The sequence below is a fragment of the Mus caroli genome, chromosome 2, assembly GCF_900094665.2.
Source record: "Mus caroli chromosome 2, CAROLI_EIJ_v1.1, whole genome shotgun sequence".
NCBI lineage: Eukaryota > Metazoa > Chordata > Mammalia > Rodentia > Muridae > Mus > Mus caroli.
In genome coordinates, this window is record NC_034571.1 from 69,428,581 (window position 1) to 69,438,449 (window position 9,869).

Genomic DNA, 9,869 nt, shown 5'->3' on the forward strand with positions numbered 1-9,869 from the left:
ATAAGTACACTGTAGCTGACTTCAGACACACCAGAAGAGGGCGTCAGATCTCATTACGGGTGGTTGTGAGCCACCATGTGGTTGCTGGGATTCGAACTCAGGACATTCGAAAGAACAGTCAGTGCCCTTAAGCCCTGAACCATCTCACCAGCCCCCTTGTAATTTATTTAATTTTGAAAAACAATAGCTAGCAAAAGAGCAATCAAGCCAGGCCATTATGACAAGATCCAGGGCTCGCCTCAGCAGCACATATACTTAAACCGGAACGATACAGAGACGATTAGCATGGCCCCTGAGCAAGATGACACAAAAATTCAGGAAGCTTTCAACTTGTTTTTAATTTGAAAAAGAGAGGATCTTAATAATTTCACCAAAGTCACTGTAAATACATGAAATCCAAAGTAGAATTGGGGTAAATGATGTTAGCCTCTATCTAACAAGAACCAAATAATCAGAATTCTTTTTATTTTGAGATCCTAATATTATTACACCATTCCTTTCTCCTCCTTCCTCCTTCTAAGCCAGTCCATATGCTTCTCCCTGTTATCCTCCAAATTCCCTGCAATTTTTGACTAATTATCATTTCATGTATATATGTATAGAGATATACATTCCTAAATGTAACTGGCTCAGTCCATATAACTTGTATGTATCTTTTCAGAGCTAACCAATTGGGGTTCTCCTCCTAGGGGAAGACCCACCTCTGTTGCTCCGCACTTTCCTTAGCTGCCCACACTTGTTTGTGTAGGATTGAGACTTCACTGGTGTCTACACAGTGGCACACTTCCTCCCACACCTCTTCCAATAATGCCATACCTCCTAATAGTGTCACTCCCCGTGGGCCAAGCAAATCCAAACCACTAGAATGTGTCCCACCACCACCACCACTACCACTCCCATGCAGTTTGGCAATAAACGGAATTCTTTATCATCATAAACAATGGTAATTTATGTTTCTACAGAGGGCCCCTCAGGTTAATGGGCCTCTGGTGGCTCGGGCCTATAAGTTCAACACTTGGGTGGCTGAAGCAAAAGGAGGGTTGCAGAGAGTTAGAGGTCATCTTTGGGCTACAGGGTACAGAGTAAGACCCTGTCTCCATAAAAAAAAAGAAAAAGAAAGAAGAAAAGAGGGAAAGAAGAAAGGAAGGAACAAAGGGAAAAACATAAAAAAGAAAAGAAAGAATGAGGGAAGGATGGATGGAAGGAGGAAGGGAGGGAGAGAGGCAGGGAGAGAGAGGTATGGAAAGAGGAAGGAAGGGAGAGGGAGGGAGACAGGGAGGGAAGGAGAGAGAACTTTTGAATCACAAAGCAGAACAGTTATGCTTGATTTACTTTTAAGATCAAAGTTATCTTGTTATGTTCTACTATCTTGACATACATGACCCAAAACTAAAAGTTCCATATATGTAGAAATGTTTGCCACTCTAAGTTAACAATATTATCATTGTCTCAAGTTATTAAATATTTTCTTTGTGTTGAACATGAAGACAAGAGTACCTGAGGCTTTGTCTACCAGGATTTATCAGAACAGATGTTCGCTTTCTTTGTCCTCATTCTCAAGTGATCTAATAATCACTGACTTAAAGGATGAGCAATTGTATCTTCTTTTTTTTTTTAGGTTTTCATAATAAAAAAAAAAACTTGGTATATAATCAAAAATTTAGACATCTTTCAAAAGATTCTGATTCCATAAACCTAACACCTTAAATAATTTTAGATGATTAAGGTACTATTACTTAGATATTTTATAAAAGGAAAAATGCTCTGTAGTAAGTGTAGGCTGTTCTGCTGAGCTATGGAAGGTACCGTGCATGCCTCGACTGCTGTTTGATGAGGAAATGATACACTTAGTTGTTCTCCATGCAACTTTACTGATTTCTTCAGTTTTTATTCCACTTCAATAAATGATACTTGTGCACAGTCTGAATGCCCACATTAAAACCTTTTACTCTACATCTAGTTTGGGAGATAAATTATTATTCAGAACTCTGCATGTTCCTATTGAAAATTTTAAAAGCATGCATGTATGCTTTGTTCAAATTTTCAAAAATATTTCGCTCTGCATGTGGCTCAGTGGCAGGAAATGTGCCTAGTTGTGTGCAAAGCCCTGGCTCCTAGTATTGCAAAACTTAAAATAAAATATAAATAAAATAAAAACAAAAATATTTCCAGCATACAGAATTGTTCCATCACTAACTATCTTTATATTTATATGCACCCGCATAAGAAATGTTTTTGTTTTGACGGGCAGAAACCAAAGGAAGCAAGGAAATGCACAATTAAACCAGCAAGGTACTGCGCCTTCCGGTGCTCAGCCAACTCAGGCTGTGATAGAGGGCCATTAGTGCACATTCTTTTGTGTTGTGATGACATATGGAAGGCTTCCAAAATTAACACAGTATTTTGCTGCTTACTGGCTTGTATCACAGACTTAATACATTTTGCTTTTTTGTTTTGTTCTTTGAAAGACAGGGGGGAGAGAGCATTTTTAACGGCTTGTGTATTTTCATAAGTCCTTTGAATGTTTGCAAAGCATTAAATATATTAAATAGATAATTTTAGGAAAGAAACCCATGAGAAATCACCATCCCCCCCCCCCGCGCGCATTTCCTGTAGTTGTCTAGTCTGTAACGACCCCTCATTCATTGACGTAGCTTCTCTTTTTTTCTCTCAGGCAATCTGCATCCTTTAAGACGATACTTAAGACCTAGTCTGGAAAGCTGGAGAGATGTCTCAGCACTTAAGAGCACTGGCTGCTTTCCCAGAGGACTCAGTTCCCAGCACCTAAATGCAAGCTTATAACCACTTGTAACTGCAATTCCTTGGGCCCTGATGCCTCTTCTGACCTCTGTGAGTTCCTGCTTCCATGTGGTGTACATATATACTCTCAGAGAGTCATGGACTTGCCTTTTGAAACTGCATACAAGCCCCCATGAACTGCTTTGGTCACGGTATCTCTTCACAGCAATATAAAAGTATCTAAGATAGATTATAGAATTTCTTTATGGATAGTGAATGAGTTTTGGAGTAGATGTTTGAATAACTATCAGTGTAACCAATGCCACTGAACTGAAACCTAAAAGTGGCAAAAAATGGTAAATTTTATGTAAATATGTAATGTTTTGTCATACAATAAAGGAAATGGAAGGAGAAATTGGCATGTCATACCACATATTTAAAAAAAAGAAAAAAGAAAAGAAAAAAGAAAAACCTTAGTACCCTGAGTCCAGCATACTGGACCACATACTGATCCCATTAACAGTCTTTATTACTATTTATCTTAGTGATTTTTAAGACAAGATTTCTCTGTGTAGGCTGTCCTACAGCTCATCCCATAGACCAGGGTGGCCTCGAACTCAGAAACCCACCTGCCTCTACTTCCCAAGTGCTGGGAGCCTGACTTTGGTAGACAGTTTTAACGGGGCCCTGCCTTCCATCTCTCTCCCAACAGCCAAACATGGATGGAGCTGTATTAGATTCTCCAGAGCAGTCCAGCCTCTGTCTGACTACCCTAAGAAGTGTCACATGATGTCACTTAGACTGTGGAATCAACAATTAAGCCCAGTGTACCCCCCCAAACTGTGAGATGTCATAAAGTGCTTTCTGATTTGAGAATAATCTGTCACGCTGCAACAGACAGCCTTGCTCCCTCTCCTTTCCAGGGATCAGTTGGCCTGGTAATCCCTGGATGCCCGGATAATGGAATGGGCAAAGAGTGCTCAGCTCAAATCTCAGAGCTTCGGAGAAATATTTGGATAAAGCACTGGTCTCCCTCACCTGCACACCCACAACAGCAAACCGTTTTTAAACATGGTACCTGAGTTTCTGGTAAGTATTCTTGACATATGAAGGCCAAATTCAATCAAGTATCAAGAGTTTGAAAGCAGTTCTTCATTTTCACTCATAAGGGATAAAATTATTCTGTTTACCAAAATGGCAGACAGGAACATGGTTCTATATTCACATAGACTCAAAAATATTCTTTGGTTATTTGGTTATATTTTAGTCACTACATGACAACATTTCTTAAATGTTTTGTCCTAATTAGAAAATACAGTATTGGCCGTGTGTGTGTGTATGTGTGTGTGTGTGTGTGTGTGTGTGTGTGTGTGTGTGTGTGCGCGTGTGTGTATGGCCAATGAAGCCTGTGTCCTGGGGAGAAGGTAGACACTGGAAGCAATGACAAATAGTAGCTCCAGAAAAAGTCCCTTAGGCAGGTGTCAGGAGGCCTGAGCCTACAGTTTGGTTCTAGCCACCATGCATAGGCAGGACATATGCTCTCTCTGGGAGTCGGCTGCCTCCTCCCGGAAAGGGAATAAAGCAGTCTTTCTGGTTGCACAGCAGACTCTGCATTTCCAGACACAATCAGCCAGGCTGTATCCCAGACCAGTTACATCAGAATCACTGTGTGTAGGACACAGGCCTTAGGATTTCAAAAAGAAATTCCCCAACAGTGTGTGTGTGTGTGTGTGTCTGTCACGACACACACACACAGAGACCCCTGTGCTACCAAATGAAAATGTCAGGAGCTTGGGGATGCAAGAGAGAAAATAAAATGGGAGATGCTGAAGTAAATACAGAGAGAGAGCAGAGGCTTAAGTCAAAGAATGGGTTAAAACCTCAAGAGGACTGGGGAACCCGGCTCAGTGTGCAAACTGCCTGCCCCTGCCACTCTTGCTCTCTACCATTCTGACCTCCACAGAATTCAATTGGACAACGTTTAGTTAGGGTTTCTATTGCTGTGATGAAGTACTTTAACCAAAGGAACGTGGAGGAAAGAGTTTATGTACCTCCCACTTCCACGGTGCACTCCATCATTGAAGGAAGGCAGGATAGGAACTCAAGCAGGACAGGAAACTGGAGACAGGAGCTGATGCAGAGGCCATGGAGGAGTGCTGCCTACTGGCTTCTTTGGCATGGCTTGCTCAGCCTGCTTTCTTATAGAACCCAGGCTCCTGTCCAGGGGCAGCCCCACCCACAGTGGGCTAGGCCTTCCCACATCAATCACTAATTAAGAACATGCCCCACAGGCTTGCCTACAGCCCAGTTATAGAGGCATTTTCTCAACTGCGGCTCCCTTCTCTCTGGTGACACTAGTTTGTATCACGTTGACATAAAACTAGCCAGCATAGATAAATACTGGTTTAAACTACTTTGAGTGAGTTGAATGATATTTGTCATTGGCTTTATTTTTGTCACAGAAAGAAGCATTAGGGGGTTGGAGAGATGGCTCCGCAGGCAAGAGCACTGACTGCTCTTCTGAAGGTCCTGAGTTCAAATCCTAGCAACCACCTGTAATGAGACCTGATGCCCTCTTCTGGTGCATCTGAAGTCAACTACAATGTACTTATGTATAATAATAAATAAATCTTTGGGTCTGAGCCAGCAGAGCTGGCCATAGTGAGCGGGATTGACTGGAGCAAGCAGAGGTCCTAAAAATTCAATTCCCAACAGCCACATGAAGGCTCACAACCATCTGTACAGCTACAGTGTAGTCACATACATAAAATAAATAAAGAAATCTTTTTAAAAAGAAGCATTAAGGATGTGTAGGTAGGGATGGAGAGATATTGGAATTAAAGAGCATGTGCTGTCCTTGCAGAGAACCCAAGTTCAGTTCCAAATGCCCATGCTGGGTGGCTTTCTACAGCTTCAGCTGTAGAAGGATAGGACACCTTTGACTTCCATGGAAACCTGTTCATGTGCACAGGCACCAGGCAGACACACTTAATTAAAAATAATTTAAACAGTAAATCTTTTACAAAGAACATGTAGTCTGGTGTCAGGAAAGATGCACCTATATACAATACTAGCACAGCTGTTATGGGAGTAACCAACTGCTCTCTCTTTAGATTTGAGACCCACTCCATAAGGACCGTTCCATATTCAGAACTATAAATCCACTAGAATTCCATTGTAGAGAGTGTTATATAACTGAAGGAAGCCCCGATTCTGCTGTTGAGCTAAACTGACATAATCTGAAAGTACCTTCTTCCTGAGAAGGCAGAGACTTGTGGCTTTTAAAGGTGCTGAGAACACATGGTGGTTGGTTCTCAGCACTAAATAAGACATATATAGCAACCCCTCCTAGGCTCAGAGAAGAGAGGTGGTGTAAGAGCTGGAAGACAGAGAAGACTGAAAAAAGTTTCCCTCTGGGAGATACACAACCACTGCAGTCACACACATAGCTTTCCATGGCTATGCTGGGTGCCCAAGAACAAAGCCATCGATAACCAGGTAAGGATGGAAGGGGAAGTCAGGGGCCCTACCCCTCACTGCTGAACTATTTTCTACAGATACATTTAATGAAAGGAGAAGATATTACTTTCAGTTTTGCCCACTGGTGATCCTCAGGCACCAATGGACAGTCCCAATCCAGTGGCCATAAGAATGGTTAAATGAGGGGCTGGTGAGATGGCTCAGTGGGTAAGGGCACCCGACTGCTCTTCCGAAGGTCTGGAGTTCAAATCCCAGCAACCACATGGTGGCTCACAACCATCCCTAACGAAATCTGACTCCCTTTTCTGGAGTGTCTGAAGACAGCAACAGTGTACTTACATTTAATTAATTAATTAATTAATTAATTTTAAAAAAAGAATGGTTAAATGAAATAGATAACGCAGCAAAGCCAAAGTGTTGAATCTGAGAGATGGGTCAGGATGAAGGAAGGCTTATAGGAGCAGAGGAGATAAGAGACGGTGGAGAGTGAGAGTAACCAAAATACATTTCACATGTGAGAAATTTCCAAAGAATAAACAATAAAAATTCATTCTTTAAAGAGTATGTAGGTTGGGAATTGGGGGGGGGGGTCAGTGGATAAAGTGTTTGCCATGCAAGCGTAAGGATCTGAGTTCACATACCCCGCACCTGTGAAAGTCAGTGCAGTGGCGTGCATAGGTAACCCTAGCACTCAGGGTGAAAACTAGCAGATCCCTGGCACTCCTGACTAACAGGCTAGTAAAATTGGTGTGTTTGGGGTTCAGTGAGAGACTTTTCTCGAATAAAAAAGAAAGTTGAAAGTTTCAAAGGAAGATATCCAGATATCCAATGTCAACCTCCGGCCTCTCATCCATACCCTCTGTCTGAGTTTCTGTTCTATTGCTGTGTAGAGACACCATAACTAAGGTAACTTATTAAAGAAAACATTCAATTGGTGACTTGCTTACAGTTTCAGAGGGTCAGTCCATTATCATCACGGCAGAAAGTAGACAGGTATGTTTGCTAGAGTTAATAAACTTAGAGCTGCCGGGCGGTGGTGGCGCACGCCTTTAATCCTAGCACTTGGGAGGCAGAGGCAGGCGGATTTCTGAGTTCGAGGCCAGCCTGGACTACAAAGTGAGTTCCAGGACAGCCAGGGCTATACAGAGAAACCCTGTCTCGAAAAACCAAAAAAAAAAAAAAATAAAATAAACTTAGAGCTTTATATCCTGATCCACCAGCAGCAGGTAGATAGATAGATAGATAGATAGATAGATAGATAGATAGATAGATAGATAGAGACTGGGCCTGGCATGGGCTTTGAAATTTCAGAGCCAACCCTCAATGACACACCTTCTCCAACAGGGCCACACCTTCAAATCCTTCCCAAACGGTTCCACTGCTAGGGACCAAGCATTCAAACAAATGAGCCGATGGGGGCCATTCTTATTCAAACCACCACACCCTCACACTCATGTGCACACATACAGAAGCACAATGAAGAGAAGGAAAAGTCCCGGAAGGACAGGTAAGCCCCCAACATTCTTCTTGTTTATATAATACATATATAATACATATTTTTCTACATCCAAATTGACACCGCCTTTATAACGCTTCCATTAAAGCCAACTGGAATTAATGCAAGAAATGGCATAGCCTTTCCTTTGTGTCAACTATTTCTTTTGTGGAACTGATTCTAGAATGGCTAGAATTAAGAAACTGGGGCGAAGGATCAAGTGTCTGTAAGAAGAGCCAAGGATCCCAGATCAGAGGGATTCCCAAACATACACAAAGGATTGCACTCAGATGGCTGCTTAGCACAAATGGTACATCACAGCCACTGTTGACCCAGACCTCAAAATGATGGCTGGAAATCCCTGCAGTTCCTGTGTGTGTTTCTGACCATGGGTACACCAATGAGCCAATCCACATGGTTTTGTAACTCCTCTATTCTAATTCAGTTTTTAAGACTTATATTATTTCTCTGTGTGTCTGCACATGTGTGATGAGTGCCTACAGAGGCCAGAAGAGGATATCACATCCCTAGAGCTAGAATTACAAGCAACTGTAAGCTGCCAGACATGGATTCTAGGAACTGAATCCAAGCCATCTACAAGAACAGCAAGCACTCTTAATCTCTGTCTGACCCATCTCTCCAGGACCCCACCTACCAAGTTTAAATTCTTGTAAAATAACATTTCTGTTCTATTTCAACCAACTTTTTCTACTGTCAATTCATTAAGTACACTGTAACATGAATTCTTATTCTACTTGCCCATTTGCTCCATTGTGAACAGAGTATAGTTAAATTCATACACTTTTTGATACTCCTTTGAATGATGTTTGTACCATTTCAAAATTTACTACAGAGCTATACCTGGTAGCACACCTGGTGGCACATGCCTGCAGACCCAGCACTCTAGAGCTTTCCATTTATAAGGCAACCATGGGCCAATGTTGTCTGAAGCACACAGTGTCTACAAGTTCTATGATTTCTGATTACACAACCAGACTGCCCTGGAAGAGTCAAAGGACATTAATGGACAGGTGATTAAGTCTTGTTCTATGTGCCCAGGGCTAAAGCTAGAATCAACAACGCCCAGAATGGTTGGTTTCAACTCAACTTAGGGGAAAGCGGTGGGTTATACGTGCGTCTGTATGTAAACACGTATGTGCTAATTCAAATAGCCCTGCTGCATCATTCTCACGCATCCTGAACTGGAAGAAAGTAGAAATGACAGACTCTCCAGACAGAGAGTCCCTGTTTTCTATCACCATTAGTGTATACTTCTCCACAGCTCCACAACTCAGAGAGTTATTGAAAGGTCTCCAACTGTCATGTAGGGAGTTAAATTAGATTACCTGTAATTGTTTTCCCAAGCCTGAGAATTTTTGAGTCTGATAATTAACTTGAATGGAAATCAGCCTTCAAATGGGACTATTTCCCATATTCGTCTTTCAGCCACACATTATAAATCATCCTGTCTGTCCTCTGAGATCAGTGATGGGGAAGTAAGTGAAAAAAAAATCAAAATACAAATGAATTTGTTGATTATTTGGCTGCAGCCAAGATGTCAAAATGAGTAAGACTTAATTCCATGCTCAGAAATTCCATTGTCTAGTAGGGGGCTGGAGTCACTTCAGAGCATTTAATAACATTATGAAGAAGCAATAGAAGAAGATATGTTCAGAGTGTCATGAGTCCACAGAGGAGAGACACTCAGCTGTAGACTTAGTTTTTCAAAACCTACTTTAATAAGGGTTCTGAAACTCTTTGACCAATGCCCCTTCTAGCCCACCATCTAATAGTGGGGCTGGGGGAGATGATAAATAGGACAAGGGGATGTGGACCTGTTTAGAAGTAGTTCTTTGGGGCGATCCCATTCTTCATTATCAGGATACCAGCAGTCTGATTCAGTAATGTCAGGACAGAGACAGACCAGGTCAAAAGTGCCACAAATCAGCAACAGTGTCATGATTGAGCAGAAACCTCCAGGCCTCCACCAAATCAACAAGAGTCAGCAGTAGTGACCAGAACTAGCCAGAAAGCCAGGAGAAGTTCTCTGCCATACCTTTCCCAGAGAAGACTCGAGACTAACAGCTAGCTATGCTTGCATGTTGTCACTGTCTGTTGGGTCCTACTTTTTTTTCTAAGACTTGTTTATTTATTT

The 9,869-nt window shown here is 41.9% G+C and overlaps 1 non-coding gene across 1 annotated transcript; it reads left to right on the plus strand.

Annotated features, from left to right (window-relative positions):
* Positions 1–230: 230 nt before the first annotated feature.
* LOC115030419 lies at positions 231–336 on the plus strand. The gene has a single exon (XR_003836024.1). It is a non-coding gene; the product is annotated as a U6 spliceosomal RNA (small nuclear RNA).
* Positions 337–9,869: the final 9,533 nt, after the last annotated feature.